Source organism: Mobula birostris, chromosome 3, assembly GCF_030028105.1.
Source record: "Mobula birostris isolate sMobBir1 chromosome 3, sMobBir1.hap1, whole genome shotgun sequence".
NCBI lineage: Eukaryota > Metazoa > Chordata > Chondrichthyes > Myliobatiformes > Myliobatidae > Mobula > Mobula birostris.
The window spans coordinates 117884630-117901852 of NC_092372.1; the positions used below are offsets into that span (position 1 = coordinate 117884630).

A 17223-nucleotide genomic window follows, 5' to 3' on the forward strand; every position below is an offset into this window, starting at 1 on the left:
AGCTCTTTCCCAGCTGGTAAATATTTGATTTGTTTTCTCTCCTGGTTAAGTTGATTTTGCAGAAGGTACAAATAAACCGAAGCCTGGTGCGTACACAGCGAAGGTGACTCAATCACTCAATAAACAGCCACAGGTTACAGCCCAGGTATGCCACTCCCTGTAGTCGTGGTGAAACTCGAATTCCAGGGCCCACCCTCCTGATTACGTAGAAGCAGTTCTGGTCTGGCTGCTTTAATCTGCACTCTATCTCTCTCTCTCTCTCTCTCTCTCACTCACTCTCTTTCACACAGCCTCAGGGGAATTAAAGCAACAAAAAGCCCCGGAAATGACAGCAAGGCAGCAGTGAGAGTGAGTGCCAGTCAACCCATAGGTACTTCAGTGTTCAGCAACGTTTAACACTTCACTGAATCATAAAACTAGACAACAAAGGCTTGTGCGAAACTTTACTTTCCACTTTGGCAGTTAAGGTAGGTCATATGTGGTATATTTTTCACTTCCAGCCGTGGCCAGTACTTTGACCGATGTAATCACTAAAAGCAAGGGCTGCTCGCCATTGATGTGAACACAAATTCTAGACTCTTTTGGAATCTGATAAGAATAAGAGGTTTTTAAACTTACAAGTTCCGTAACCTGGGAAGTGCAGAGTTGCAGGTTTTCAAACCTTTCCTGGTTCATTTAATAGAGTTGCTAGATTTGGAAGGAGCAGGGGAGGGGGGTTGGGAAAAGTTTCAAAGGGTGTGTTAAACAGGCTTATTGAAAGCTCTAGAGGTCAATTCATGAAGTAATAATGCCTGTAGTTTCTAATGTTCCCATCCTTGCTACTGGGATAATATTGGGCCCTAAACTCTCACACTGAAGGTTTATTGTAATTCCTTTCAGTATTCAATTTCACTACTCAGTTAATCATTCACAAAGAAAGTACATCACAGCAACTAGACTTCAGACTGCAGATAGACCCATCGTTAAGCGGAAAGGTAACACTTTTTGAAAATAAATGTGGTTTGAAGTCTGCAAACTTAAACAACCCCTTACAATTTAGAGGAACTTTTCTCTCCGAATCTTCGGAGTGTGTTGCTGGATGAACTGGTGCCTCGCAGTGCCAATCACCTGGGTTCATTCTCGACATCTGCTGCCGTCTGTTTGGACTTTGCCTGCTCTCCCTGTGATGGCATGGGCCTCTCCCAGGTGCTTCTGTTCCCTTCCAGGGCAAGCCAGTAAGTGAATAGACCACTGAAAATTGTACCTAATGTGTAGGCGTGTGGTAGAATATGGGTTGGGGGAAGGTGGAAGGGAATTGATGGGAAGGTGGGAGAATAAGAAATGAGATTAAGGTAGGATTGATGTAAAGAGGCGTTTGATGATCAGCATTGATTCAATGGGCCAAAGAACCACTTCCATGTTGCATTTTTCTGTGTGCCTTGTAAACACATTCGATTTCATCCAATGAGCTGCAGATCAGTTTACAATGCTGTCACGACACCAATGAAATATTTTTGTTGGAGAATTTAAGCTCACTATTTGGTACAATCTTTTGACGGTTTAGTCGTACAGTACCTAAGCTGTTATGCAGCAGCCCGCACTGGGCTGAGTGCAGACTTTCTGGTTTCCTGTCTCCATATTGCAAATCATGCAAACACATTGAATTTGCTCAAATGCACACGCCCAGAGCAAGTCACAACATGGTCAAAATTTGAAAAATGTTTTGTGTCTGTGATCAAACAAACTGCATATTGGAACTCACAAAATATTTTAAGCCAATTTATGGTCCATTCATGTGGGCAAAACAGTGGATTAACTTTACACATTGTAGAAATGTCACTGTGTATTTTCTGCAGGCTGCACCACAGATTTGTTTAGCTTGGGAATTCTTTAATGACTTTAATACTAAACTTTTTGGTAATCTTTTGACTTTTCTGCATCTTTTTGTGCAAGATGTTATGTGCAGTCCATTGAATACTTTAAAAGAAATTATACAGTACTGTGCTAAAGTCTTAGGCACGTATATATAGCTAGGGTGATAAGACTCTTGCACAGGTCTGTATTTGTCAACATGCAGTGAAGAGCGAGGTTGTAAATCTTGCAGGAGGAAAGAGTAGGGATGGCAAGGATGGAGCACAGTGGGAGGGGTGTGGGACAAGTGGCAGAGAAGGAGTGCCAGGACAGGGGGAGCACAGATGCAGACACACCCAGCCCTCAGACACAAGACAAGGTCATTTGATTCTAAACAATCATTACAGAATGTCTCTCTGGTGCTTCTCGCTCCCTCCCCTCTCTCTTCCCCTTTTCCCAACCACGATTCTCCTCTCCCTTCCCCCCTTCCCACTCTCAGTCCACAATAGAGACCCATATCAGAATTATGTTTATCTTCACTCACATATGTTATGAAATCTGTTTTTTTTGCACTACCAGTACAGTGCAATACATAAAATTATTACAGTTCTATGCAAAAGTCTTAGGCACCCTAGCTGTATCTGTATGTATATACATATATACGCACGTATGTGTCAAAGACTTTCACACAGTACTGTATCTCACAGTTGAGTAAAGAATTTTGATCAGATTTGTCACTTTAGTTGTCAAAAACAGCAACTAATGGACATGACTCATTGCTTGCTTTGTTGCTGGTTAGAATTGATAGTTTAAAAAACCTGTTTATTTAAATTGCTTAAAAGCAAATCCTAATGTTGGAAAATAACTGGTGCAGTTTCGAAACAGCCTTTCTTATCAAAATATAGAACAGTAATTTGACCCACAATGCTGGTGCCAGCCATGATGTCAAATGAAACTATTCCCATCTGCCAGTACATGATCCATATCCATTCATTCCCTTCCTCTTCATACTTCTGTCTAAATGCCTCTTATTGAATTTGCTTGCACCACTACTCCTGACAACACATTCAAAGCACCTACCACTCTCAGTGTAAAATAACTTGTCCCATACATCTCTCCTAAATTTCCCCCTCTCAATATAAAGCTATGCCCTCTAGTATAGGGAAAGAGACTTTGACTATAGCTGCAACATGAGCTCCTGATTAGCATACTCAACGCCACATGCCTTCTTGAACAACCTGTGTTACCACCCTCGGGGAGTATGGATTTGGTCCCCAGGATCCCTCACTACATCAGTGTTGACATTTGACCTCCCGAAGTGCCACGCCTCGCACTATCCTGGATGAAATGTTGACTGTTCATTTCCCTTTGTCAATGCTAGGGTCCTCCAGCATTTTGTGTGTGTTACTCTGGATTTCCAGCATCTGCATAATCTCTTGTGTGTTACATTAAACACTATCTGCCACTTCTCTACCCATATCTGCAAGTAATTTATATTCTGCTGTCTCCTTTGACAATCTTTTTCACTATCCACCACTCCAATTTTTGTTTTGTCTGCAAACTTACTAATAATCTGATCTGTGTTTTCGTCCAGGTCATTTATATATGCACCACAATGAAATCAGGTCCTCGGCCTGATCCTAACAGAACACCACTGGTCACAGACCTTCAGTCAGAATAACACCCCTCCACCACTACCCTCTGTTTTCTGTGGCCAAGCCAGGTTTGAATCCAATCTTCCAAGTCACTGTGGATGCCACACTCTTAATCTTGCAGGCTGACATGCCATGAGGGACCTTCTCAAATGCCTGACATTCACTGCCCTGCCTCCATCAATTGGGGCACCATGGTAGCATAGTGATTACCGTGACACTTCTACAAATCGTGGTGTCTGGCTTCAGAGTACAATCCCAGCATCCTCTGTAAGCATCTATACACGCTCCCCAAGGAACGTGTGGGTTTTCTCAAGCATCGTCCCACAGTCCAAAGACTTACAGTTAGTAGATTAACTGATCATTGTAAATTGTCCTGTGATAAAGTTCAGGTTAATCAGGGGTTGCTGGGCAGCATGGCTCAAAGGGCCAGAAGTGTCTATTCCACACTGTATCTCTAAATAAATAAATAAGCCATTTTCATCACCATCTCAAAACACTCAGTGAAGGATACGACATGCCCCATATAAAGCCATGCAGACTATCCATAATAAAGCTGTGATTTTCCAAATGTGAGTAAACTCTATCCCAAGGAATCCTCTCCAAGATTTCCTTACCACTGAAGTCAGGCTCACCAGCCAATAACTTCCTGGATTAAATAAAGGAACTATACTGCTTACCCTACATTCCTTCAGTTATTGCAAAATTCGAGATCAAAACTAGCTTGCATCCTCACTTGTTTCTCCATGTACTGATCCAGAATACATTGCACAAATACCTCCTCCAGATATTTACCACTGATTTGGTTTGACAATCTACAACGTTCCTGTTTGATGATTCTATCACCACTATTAGTTTGCCACTGCCTTTACTCCAACCTTTATGCTCGGGGTTCCCCCTCTGTCCAATGTCTTTACTAAAAGTTAATTATTCTGGAATAGTTAATTCCCAACTTTGCTCTTATAGCGATGTCTCAGCAATGTCTGCTCTCTGTCTGGGTTTCCTTTGATGGAGCGTCATGATCCAAAACATCAACGGCCCATTTCCCTCCACAGTTGCTGTCTGACCTACTGAGTTTTACCAGCATTTTGTTCTTGATCCCCGTGATGGCTACCAGATCATGCATCTTCATATCTCTTTGTGCCATTCATTCAACCACTATTCATCATGAGGAGCCTTTAGTCTAGTCCAGGGAATCCCAACCTTGGTATACGGTAGGGGTCCATGGCATAAAAAAATGTTGGGAACCCCTGCCCCAGTCTTTGGACCACTTCTCTCTGCTTGACAGTAATTGTATACTTGTACTCTGTCCATTCCCAACATCATCCAGTTACATTGCTCAGTTAACAAAATAAATTTGAATACATAATTGTCAGCTGAATGTTGCCAGGTCAACTTAGGTCATTTTTACTGAAGGAGTAGGTGATTTGCCTGAATAGAGATGCAGATTGGCAGGCAGCTGGCAGGAATGCACAGACCATTTTCCCTGGGCCATCTGAATGATTCCCCCTAAAACTGAATCTTGACTTCTCCTTCTCTCTTTCCCATACCTCCTGAAAGTACAGCATATCTGGTGTGACTGACTCTCCAGATTCAAGTCCGAACAGGTGAACAACCTCTTGTGGCAAGCACGAGAGCAGTCCATTAATCCTGCAAGTGATACCAGTGACCATATTTGCAAAGTCCTCCTGTTCAGTAGCTCTTGGCTTGTTGTTTCTAATTGCCAATGGCTCCAAACAAAGCACAGGGTACTATCAGCCGGCTCTAAACCTCAATTGCAACTCAAATATGCTCGTGCCTCGGAATTTTAAAGTATTTCACTTGGTACTGGATAAGCCTTCTGTTGTTGTTAATAGTTACTATTTTAAGTCCTGCTCACATTGTAAAATACCATCACAGAAACAAACAGCGGTAGAGAACAAATAGTAATGATAATATGACAGACAGGAGTGACAACCATCACTTGCCCTGCTCTTGGAAACGAAAGAAGGGCACACTTACATATTAAAGAAAACTAATTAGTGAATCATACCACTCCAGTTCCATGGCAACTGTTGTTTAGCAACATGTTCAGGCCACCAAAGTAGTTAGAGTGTTAATTATTAATTCGGGGAGATGCTTTGTTAAGCACAGCATGAGAAAATACTTAAGACATCCATTAAATATTCTGTCACTTCTAAGGATGGACAGTATCTTATGAGCATATATGATAAATGCAGCAATTCAATGCCATCTCCCGAAATATCCACTTCAGTAAATATGAGACAGAAACAAGATGGTCAGATCCTATTTATTGTGTTAATATAGAGAGACTGTGATACTTAGCGTCAGAGAGGTGTTTTCAACTTGCACTCTAGAGCAGGGGATCACAACTTTTTACGCCGTTTACCAATACCATTAAAAGGTGGTCTGTGGACCCCAGATTGGGAACTCCTGCTCTAGAGGCTCCAGCACAGCTGCCGGTACTGTGCACTGGAACGGCTGCACACTATCAGAGATAGATTCATCAATAAAGGTATAGGAGGAGGCTCCTTGATCTATTGACTAATGAAAGAGCTCAGTAATAATTCCGGTCCCCTGTTCTTTCTTCACAATCCAGTAACATTTCCTTTTCAGCTGTTTTTCACTTTTAAAGTTATTTAATTTGTTTCCACAATGCTCAGACATTGCACTCAACAGCTCTTTGAAAAAGTATTTTATTCTTGTAACAGACAAAATGCTGCAGGATCTCAGCAGACCAGGTAGCTTCTATGGAAAAAGTTAACAGTCATCCTTTGGGACTGAGATCCCTCATGAGGACTGGAAAAAGAGATGAAAGTTAGAGCAAGAAGGTGGGGAGGGGAGAAAGAAGTATAAAGTGGTAGGTGATAGGTGAAACCGCGAGAGAGGGGGAGGAGTGAAGTAAAGAAAAGAGCTGGGAAGCTGATAGGTGAAAGAGATAAAGGGGAATCTGATAGGAGAGTGTGGAAGATCACGAAGGAATAAAGACCCAAACTTTTTGTAATTTTATTAAGATACAGCCCTTCCAGCTACACCACCCGGCAACCCGATTTAACCCTACCCTACCCTAATCACAGGACAATTTACAATGACAAGTTAACCAGTATGTCTTTGGCTTGTGGGAGGAAACCAGAGCAACTGGAGGAAACCCTTGAGGTCACGGGGGGGGGGGGGGGAACGTACAAAATCCTTACAGGCAGCGGTGGGAATTAAACCCGGGTCACCTATACTGTAAATCATTATGCCAACCACTACGCTACCGGCCTGCTCAACCTCTCGTAAAAGCTCAGGCCATCAAGCCCTGGCAACCAGTTGTGTAATTAGGATGGGTTCAGGTGGACGGCTTTTAAGTTTTCTCAGGATGAGCATGGGGTGGAGGTGGGCTGTGGAATGGTGTGATGTCTGTCAGGCTGAAGGTTACATTTAGGGTCCTCAGCGATGTGGGGGGGTCGTGGGGAGGAGAGTAACAGGTTGGTGGTGGTAAGTGGTTAGGTGATGCAGCTGCCTTGGTTAGGAGAAGAGGAGGCCAGACATCAGTAATGCATTGGATGGCCTCCTTTGCGTGAGCGACTCCTACCACCCATGGATCCAGAAGGAGAACTGCGGTCTTGGTGGGAATATGTTGGGACTGCATGGTTTTCCTTTGTGAATAATGCCATTGGAACTGGGCTGTTTAGTACACACAGACAGAGTGCGGAGTAACCTGGTGTCAGGCAGCTGAGGGGAAGGGCACTCAGTGAAGCTGACACATGGAACGGGAATTTCTGGTCATGGCAATAACTCTACTAACACGGGAGAAAATTACCTGAAGTTTTAAAGAAGAACATCCCATGACACAGGTGCCTGCTAGTTATGTGAGTCACTGCAGAGGTCCCTCAGCAGCTTGGTTTTCCCCCGTCTTTCCATCCGACAGCTGGAAAGGGAGCCCTCTTCTGAAGTATCAATTAGCAGTGACTTCATGTTTTCTTATGTTTTTATTGTGAAGCAATATCAGCCTAACCACAACTGACAATGTCCTAAAGTACAATGCTTCTTTTTTATAACAACATAATGAAAGTCAAATGAACGTACGTATAGTAAACAAGCAAAAAGCAAAGGAAACTCTACCACCCCGTCTCCTTTCCCCTTCCCAGCCCTTCCCTCTCCTCACCCCTCCCATATGAGCTGTTTAGGTCCTACCGCCCCCCCACCCCCACCCCACACTTAGTTCAGCTGTTGGTCTCTTCTAAATACAACAATAATGGTTGCCGGGTTTTTTCAAATTCCTTGAGTCAATCCTTGATAACGTATCTTATCCTCTCTAGATGCAGAGTATCCATTAATGCAGCCAGCCATTGTCTGAGTGATGGAGTTTCCTCCTTTTCCCAGAATATCAGTATTAGTTTCTTTCCATTAAGTATGCCATAGGTCAGGAGTTGTTGCAGGGTAGCCTGGAATTTATTTGACCTCACAGAAGTTCCAGAAATTATTAAAATGGAGTCTGGTATTATCTGAACCTTTAGTACCTTCGATAGGACCTCAGATATTTGCTTCCAATACTCTTGTATCCTGGGACATAAAGCATAACTATGTAACAAATTTGCCTCCGAGGACTGGCATTTCTCACACACTGGGGAGTCCTCTGGGAATGTTTTATGAATTCTTGCTTTTGAGTAATGTAGTCTATGTAGGATTTTAAATTGTATTAAACAATGCCTGGCATTGATAGAAAAGGAGTTAACATACTCCAAAGCCTCATTCCATATAACCTCCTCTATCTCTGTACCCAACTCCTTTTTAATATTATCCATTGTTGTATGACACTTGTTTCGTATGGCATCATACAGATAAGTGATGATGTGTTCTGTCCCTAAACATGATCTTAAATTATTATCTAATTTATCAGGTTCTGCCATCTCAAAACCAGAAAGATGTGATCTTATATAGTGTCTTAGCTGGAGATACCTGAAAAAATGACTCTTTTGCAATCTGAATTTGCCCTGAAGTTGCCGAAATGATGCAAAAATCCCTTGTATGTATAAATCTCCAACGCTGTGTAACGCTAATTCTCACCATGCATCAAAGGCCCCATCTATACATGAGGGGTTCGCTGATATAGGTACAAGAAAAGATAATGTTCTGAGTTTCAAATGCTTCCCTGTTTGTCTCCACATCTGTGTGGTGCTGTGGATAATGGGATTGCCTCTATAACAGGCTTTATTTAACCGAATAGGAGACATAATGATTGCCCCAATGGAATATGGTAGGCAATCCTCACACTCCATCTCCAACAATCCGGGAAGTACAACCGTGTCATCTATCCAGTGTGCTCTATGGCTGACATTAGCAGCCCAGTAATAAAAAATAAAGTTAGGTAGTGCCAGCCCCCCACTAGTCTTATTCTTGCAGAGATGTTCTTTCCTAATTCGATGGGCTTTATAATTCCATATAAAAGGTAGAATTATCGAATCTAATCCTTGAAAAAAGGTTTTGGTAAGATGGAGGGGCAGGTTCTGAAATAGATAGAGCAGTTGGGAAGAAAGATCATCTTGACTGCATTTACTCTACCCACTAAAGAAATTGGGAGTGTCTTCCAAAATTCTATTTTCTTTTTAATCTTTTCAATTAGAGGGATAAGATTTGCCTCAAATAGAGAACTATACTTCTTGGTTATTACAATTCCAAGTTAAGTAATTTTCTCAAGGGTTATTTTGAATGGAAATTGTTTAAGCCCCTCCTGTTCTTCTACTCAGACTGGGAATAATTCACTTTTCCCCCAATTAATCTTATACCCCGAGAAAGTGCCAAATAAATTGACTATTCCCAGCAAAACTGTAATAGTAATATATGGTTTTGTTACAGACAACAAAAAATAATCCCCATAAAGGGAAATTTTGTTGATAGTGTATTCTGTATTGTACCCATAAATTTCAGGGTGAGAATGTACAGTCTCCACCAGTGGTTTCAGGGCCAACACAAACAATACGGGGCTTAATGCACAGACCTGTATTGTGCCCCTGTGCAGACTGAGTGGTTCCGAGAGGGTCTGATTAGTTAGTATTTTAGCACTAGGGTTACTGTACAGTAGCTTAATCCAAGTTATAAATAACTAAGAAATTTTTTGATCAGGTTGATTCTATTATTCATCTTTTGTTTGGAATAATAAAAGACCAAGAATTGGAAAATATCATTTACATAAACTAAAAAAGGATGGAGGTCTTGTCCTGCCTAATTTAAGAATGTACTATTGGGCTGTTAATATACATTATATGTGTTCGTGGTTATATTGGGCTGATAAAAATGAACAGCCACCTTGGGCTGATTTGGAATTGAAAGCTGTGAAACAGTTTTACTTAACTTCGTTATTAGGAGCTTCTTTACCTGTACAACTGGCCAAAATTTATATCCTATGATTAAGCAGTCATTACGAATTTGGTACCAGTTTCATAATTTTTTTCATCTCAAAACATTTAACCTTCTTAGTTTAATTTCTTGATATTATTTATTTAAACCTTCATTAAGGGATTCTACCTTTCTCCTTTGGGGGAATAAAGGAGTCTGTTCCTTCATGGATCTGTTCCAAGAAGGCCGATTGATGTCTTTTGAGAAATTAGTAACCAAATACTCTCTCTCGTACTCACATTTCTGGCAATATCTTCGGGTCAGACATTTCTTACAAGAATATTTAAGTAATTTTCCATATATACCAATTTATTTATCTGCTGACTGAGTCTCCTTGCCAGCTTTTTAGCCAAAATTTTCTGATCCGAATTTAGCAGTGAAATTGGCCTGTAAGATCCTATCTCCTCTGGGTCTTTGTCCTTTTTCGAAATAAGCGTGATAATGGCCTCATTCAGGGTTTGGGGTAACCTGCCAGTTTCAAACGACTTTCTATACATCCTTACCATATAAGGTGCTAAAGTCACTAAACTTCTTATAAAACTCATTACCTATTCCATCCGAACCCGGACTTTTGCCATTTTTCAGGGATCTTATTGTTCTTACTATTTTGTCATTTGTAATCTCTGCTTCCAAAGCCTGACAGTCCGTCAGATTGAGTGAAGGTAGCCTACAAGTGTCCAGAAATGTGTGCACGCTCTCCATCGGTACATTAGATTGAGATGCATATAATTTTTTGTAATACTGACAGAATCTTTGATTAATGTCTTTGTCTGACATCAACAGAGCACTCGAGTCTGATTTAATTTTATGAATGGCCCGATCACTTTCCAATTTGCGTAGCTGTCTTGCCAGCAATTTGCGCGCCTATCACCAAATTGAAAGAAATTCTGTTTTGTAAACATAAAGGCACTCCACATCCATTCTGAGAGTATTTGGTTACATTTGTATTTTAATGCTGAAATTCCGTTGTATTTTTCTGCGGATGGTTGTCGTGCATTCTCCCGGTCTAGTTTATGTGTTTGTTCTTGTAGTTCTATTTGTTCTGCTCTACTACATTTCTTTAGGGAAACATAGAAAACATAGAAAATAGGTGCAGGAGTAGGCCATTCGGCCCTTCGAGCCTGCATCGCCATTTATTATGATCATGGCTGATCATTCAACTCAGAACCCTGTACCAGCCTTCCCTCCATACCCACTAGCCACAAGGGCCATATCTAACTCCCTCTTAAATATAGCCAATGAACTGGCCTCAGCTGTTTCCTGTGGCAGAGAATTCCACAGATTCACCACTCTCTGTGTGAAGAAGTTTTTCCTAATCTCAGTCCTAAAAGGCTTCGCCTTTATCCTCAAACTGTGACCCCTCGTTCTGGACTTCCCCAACATCGGGAACAATCTTCCTGCATCTAGCCTGTCCAATCCCTTTAGGATTTTATACGTTTCAATCAGATCCCCCCTCAATCTTCTAAATTCCAACGAGTACAAGCCTAGTTCATCCAGTCTTTCTTCATATGAAAGTCCTGCCATCCCAGGAATCAATCTGGTGAACCTTCTTTGTACTCCCTCTATGGCAAGGATGTCTTTCCTCAGATTAGGGGACCAAAACTGCACACAATACTCCAGGTGTGGTCTCACCAAGGCCTTGTACAACTGCAGTAGTACCTCCCTGCTCCTGTACTCGAATCCTCTTGCTATAAATGCCAGCATGCCATTTGCCTTTTTCACCGCCTGCTGTACCTGCATGCCCACTTTCAATGACTGGTGTATAATGACACCCAGGTCTCATTGCACCTCCCCTTTTCCTAATCGGCCACCATTCAGATAATAATCTGTTTTCCTTTTTTTTGCCACCAAAGTGGATAACTTCACATTTATCCACATTAAATTGCATCTGCCATGAACTTGCCCACTAACCCAACCTATCCAAGTCACCCTGCATCCTCTTAGCATCCTCCTCACAGCTAACACAGCCACCCAGCTTCGTGTCATCCGCAAACTTGGAGATGCTGTATTTAATTCCCTCATCTAAGTCATTAATACATATTGTAAACAACTGGGGTCCCAGCACTGAGCCTTGCGGTACCCCACTAGTCACTGCCTGCCATTCTGAAATTCCCACTCTTTGCTTCCTGTCTGCTAACCAATTCTCTATCCACATTGATACCTTACCCCCAATACCGTGTGCTTTAAGTTTGCACACTAATCTCCTGTGTGGGACCTTGTCAAAAGCCTTTTGAAAATCCAACTATACCACATCCACTGGTTCTCCCCTATCCACTCGACTAGTTACCTCCTCAAAAAATTCCATGAGATTCGTCAGACATGATTTTCCTTTCACAAATCCATGCTGACTTTGTCCGATGATTTCACCACTTTCCAAATGTGCTGGAAGACTGAAAAGAAATTATACATCCTCTAACATAAGCTTTAAATGTTTCCCAGAGTCGTCCTGGGGGTGTTTCACTATTATCATTTGTCTCAAAAAACAATAAAATTGGCGATTCTAAATACTCACAAAATTGTGGGTTTGTAAGTAGCAATTTCTTTATATTTGCGTCGATTCACCCAGCTCCAGTGAAAAAGTAACAGGGCTGTGGTCTGAGATGACAACATTATGATACCTTACGCTATCGACTTGTGGCAGTATTTTGCCATCAAGGAGGAAATAGTCAATCCTCTCTCCCTGTTGGGTTGAATAGTCTCCGTATCTCACACAGGTACATATTGTCTATATATGTTTTCAGCAGGTTACTTGCCTTTGATGGTAATGCCCTCTAATTGGAAGATCTGTCTAAATATGTATCTAGAACAAAATTAAAATTCCTTCCAATAATCAGGTTAGTGCTGGAGACCTCTGGTATCAATCTAGAACTCGTCTAAAAAATTCCGGGTCATCCCAGTTTGGTCCGTAGATATTCAGTAAGGTAACTGACATAGATTATATTTCCCCAGTAACTATAACATATCTCCCATTCTTGTCCACTATCATTGTTAGGTGATGAAATGGAACGTTTCTGCGAATTATTATTGCCACACCCCTAGACTTCATTGGAAACTTTGAGGAATATATTTGGCCTATCCACTTGCCCCTAATTTTACAGTGAGTTTCATTCTTCAAATGTGTTTCCTGCAAGAAGACCACATCAGCCTGTAGCGATTTTAGGTGAGACAGCACTTTACCCCTTTTCACCGGCTCATTGATCCCATTTACATTCCAGGAACAAAAAGTAATGTGTTTTCTTGTCCCCTGTCCTCCTACCATCTCAGTATCTCACATCTGTACGTGAATGTTTTTGATCTGTTCTGGACCTTGTAAATCTATCGGTCATTAGAAATGAATGGACCCTAAACAGCACTCCTTTACCCCTGTCCCTCCCTCCCCCCACAACCCCCACCACCCTTGAAAGCTCAAAATAACCAACAAAAAAATCCGTATCTCCATATACAAATACACCTAGTCAAAACTCTAGGAATAACTTCTTGATCTCGAACAGTCCTCTGAACCAATTTAGTAGCTCCCCAGTTATATAGATGGTCACAAAGCCAAATCTGGCATCAGAATGAAAAAACCCAGAAAAACTAGCAAACAGTGATTATCGAGATGTTAAAGTAAGTGTGATTCTCAAAGCTATAACTTACTCTAGCACCATTAACAACATACTCCTCATACAACACCAGTTTAGACGAACTCTTATTACTATCTGTGCACTCATAGGGCCTTAATCCGACATTGTACAATCCAAATATAACTCAAAGAATCCTGTTTTCTACAGGGGTTAGATGCAGGGCTTCATTAATGTTCGAAACCATCACAACTTCCTACCGCGGAGTTTTACTTGGGCCATCTTCATTCTGTAAGGGGTTTCTTCTCACTGCGCACAGTCACTTCTCAGCATTTCCCAAAATGACGTTCCGCATACCGGCGAGCTTCTTCTGGATCTGTAAACACCGCCTGGGTTCCATTAATTGTCACTTGTAGCTTCACGGGATAGAGGCGGCCAAACTGGACTCTGGGTCTATCCTGCAGCAACCTCCCGACCGGTGTGAAAGCCGCACGTCGTTCAGCCACCATGGATAGAAAGTCTCTGAAGATCTGAATCCTTTGTCCTTGATATTGTAGATTCTTGGTACCTATCGCCTTCCGCATTATATCTTCAAATACCTGGCAATAGTGGATCCTCACGATCAGGTGTCGCCGTGGCTCGTCGTCCCCTGGGCACTTCCGAAGTGCTCTATGTGCTCGGTCTATCACCGGAGCTTCTTCCAGGTTTAGAGCTTCTTTTAGCATCTGTGCCGCGAAATCTCTTGTCTTCTGCCCATTTTCCTGCCCCTCTCGTTGGCCCACAATTCTCAGATTCTGTCATTTTGAATGTCCCTCTAAATCCAGGCATTTTCAGAAAGTTGTTCAACTTGCCCACAAAGTCGTTTCACCTTGCTTTCCAGCTCCACAACTATGTCCGAAGCTCCGTTAGCGGACTCTGGGATCTCTTTCAGAGTTTGATCTTGTGTATTCAACCGGGCTGTCAATGTGATAATCGCAGTGAAATTTTCCGCTTTCAACGAAGCAATTTCACTTCTCAAAGAGACCGCCACCTCCCCTTCGTCTGCCACCCTAAACTTCAAACAGACTTTGTGTAAATGAAGTTTTAATATCGAATCTGCCAGAGCTACAGGAGGATGTGTCCTACCTGCTCATGGCTCAACAGCGCCCGCCCCCCATTAGCAGTGATTTCTTTGTCTGTTTTGCTGACAGCAATAACGATCATCCCCAGAATTTGATGCAAACTCTCAGAATCACATCACTTCGTTTGCATGCTTCACTTTTAAATCTATTTGACACAATAAAGGCAAATTTTCTTCTCGGGTTTCTCTTTGCCTTTTACAAAGGGTATCAGCAGTTAGTGCTGCTACCTCATCATATGCTCCCGAGGACCAGGTTCGAGACTGGCCTGGGGTGCTCTGCTTTCTTTACTGAGTGAGAAACAGCGCAGAATAGGCCCTTCTTGCCACTCAGCAACTCCTGATTTAACCCCAGCCTAATCACGGGACGATTTACAATGACCTGTTAACCTATTTCTCCATCAGGTAGTGGGATCCTCCCAATTCCAGAGTCACTGTGTAGCTTTCTGAACCATACTGTGTGCAAGTGGCCCAGTGCCATGTTGCAATGCATTCCTCAGACACAGTCCATCCCCGCTGGTTTACCTAGACCCACATTCTCATTTGTCTGGGTTTACTGGCGTTCAGTTTAGTCCAGGAGTTGAGCGAGCTGTCAAATCAGGAATGTTAACAGGCACAAGATCACTGAGCATTGGGAAAGGCTCCTTAAGTGCAAAGTTCAAAGGCTGACTTGGCATAACGCCGCAGAATCAGAGGCTGGTTACACAGCACAAGGGCCGTTCACCACCCACTCACGAATCAACCCGACATCTGCATTTGCTGGAAATCCGAGCAACACACACAAAATGCTGGAGGAACTCAGCAGGCCAGGCAGCATCGATGGAAATGAGTACAGTCTTGATGAAGGGTCTCGGCCCGAACGGTCAGCTGTACTCTTTTCCATGGATTCTGCCATTGCATGTCTTCCTTTCCTCCTCGCCTCTCGCCAGTCCTATATTAGTAACTTTGTACGAACAATTTTCTTCAACATATCTTTATCAAATTCCCTGTGCAATGCCCCAGTGGAATCCGCCTCCATCACGCGAGCAAGGCGGTATATCCCCGAATCCAAATACAGTACATTAGAGTTGTCCCGTTACCTTTTCCCCTTTATACCCGTGAGCTTCCAACCTCACTGATCCCGCTCTTATTTTAATGAACTTTTATCGGATCTGCCCTCAGTCTCTCGGCTCTTTAATCTGTCAGGGACCGTTCTCGCAGATCTTTTCCTGCCTTTACTGTGGCGAACACAACTCAATGCAGGGCGTCAGCTGAGGCCGTATCATTCCTTTGTCCAGGTTCCGAAAAACTTCCCTGTGCCCGTTTGCTAAGAGCCCAGACCGTGCAAGGCTTATTAACTGCTTCCTCTCCGCGATGTCAGCGAACGCGCGGGTAGGAACCGCATCAACGAATCGTATCCTTTTGCCACTTTACTTTAATGATCAAACTCAGGGCGTCAAAAGTAAAGAGGGTAAACAAGTCCCTTTAACACGCTACATTTGGACCTGTAAGATTGTTTGAAGGTCGTTCCCCATCAACTCAATAGTTAGACTGTCCCACTCGGCTAAGTCTACAGAGAGAAACCAAGCCCCAGTTAGCCCGTGAAACTGTCCACTGTCGGCGAGACGAGGGAGCGCGGAAATTTCTATCTCAAAGTACGAGTTGACGGCTGTCAGGAAAACCACGAGCCGCTTTTGGGGTGTAAAATGGAGGAGTCCACACCAGAAAATCCTTCTTACTTAGACTCGGCGTTTACAGCATTCTCTGGTTCCACGTTGCTCACCAGCCCGAAGGTCAGGAACGGAAATGCTTTCAAGGGGTAATTGCAAATAACGCAGGCAAAAGCAGCTTTACACCTGATCTGAGATATCTTGGTGCCTCCGACCAGAGACCGAAGGGCTCAGACAGGTTTTGAGAACCCCGCGCCGATACCAGCCACGGAAAAGGTGGCCACGGTCAGGTCACAGATCTGACACAACAGCCGGCCGAGGCAGCGAGCGACCGCTGGTGAAAGCACAGACATCGAGCACCGAGTCTTCTTCAACATTTCAGAAGCCTCCATCCCAGCCTTATTGGGCATCACTTGAGTTTGTGGAATAACGTTTTTTTCTCTGTCCTGCCCGGCAAGAGCCCACCTGTCAGGTGAGCTCTTCATAAGTTTAGGCAACTGAATGATAGCGAAGCCCTGCTGCGAGGAACTTGATTTGCAGAATGTTTAAGTGCGGCGCCGCAGTTTGCAGACTTGTTGCGTTTACAGACTTGTTGCAAAGTCAAAGCCATAAAAGTTACCTGACTCGGAAATTCTTCCGTTGCGTAAAGGGCTGAGGATTCAGCAAACAAACCGTTGTTCTGGGCTGGCAAAAGCTGCGCTGAAGGAATGCAGTGTGATTCTGATTTCCGGCGGCTGCTCTCTTCACCGGCATCTGCAGGTTCAGGCGCGGACAACTCACTGAACTTTACATTCACTGCAAAGCCAGAACCTCACCACGCGCGTTGTACCAGGAAGGAAACTTTGCCCAAAAACGGTCTCCTAGGAGAGAGGGAAGCCGAGGAAATTGTGGTCTGTTTTCTTTCACCAAAATGTCTCAGTTTGGGATGTCTGGCCGGAGCTGTCCACGTACTTCTGCAGGGATCAGAACACAGCAAGTTGGGTAGCTTTTGATGGGTGAGGAAAGAGTTAATATTTCAGGTCAGAGAGCCTTCG

General features: G+C 43.1%; 1 long non-coding RNA gene across 3 annotated transcripts in view; it reads left to right on the forward strand.

Annotated features, from left to right (window-relative positions):
- The first annotated feature begins 246 nt into the window (after positions 1-246).
- LOC140195237 (uncharacterized) overlaps positions 247-17223 on the forward strand; it is a 37584-nt gene continuing 20607 nt past the window's right edge. The window contains exon 1 of one of the 3 annotated variants that reach the window (XR_011885389.1): positions 247-467. This is a non-coding gene — a long non-coding RNA (uncharacterized lncRNA). The other 2 variants (XR_011885391.1, XR_011885390.1) reach the window with 2 other exon arrangements.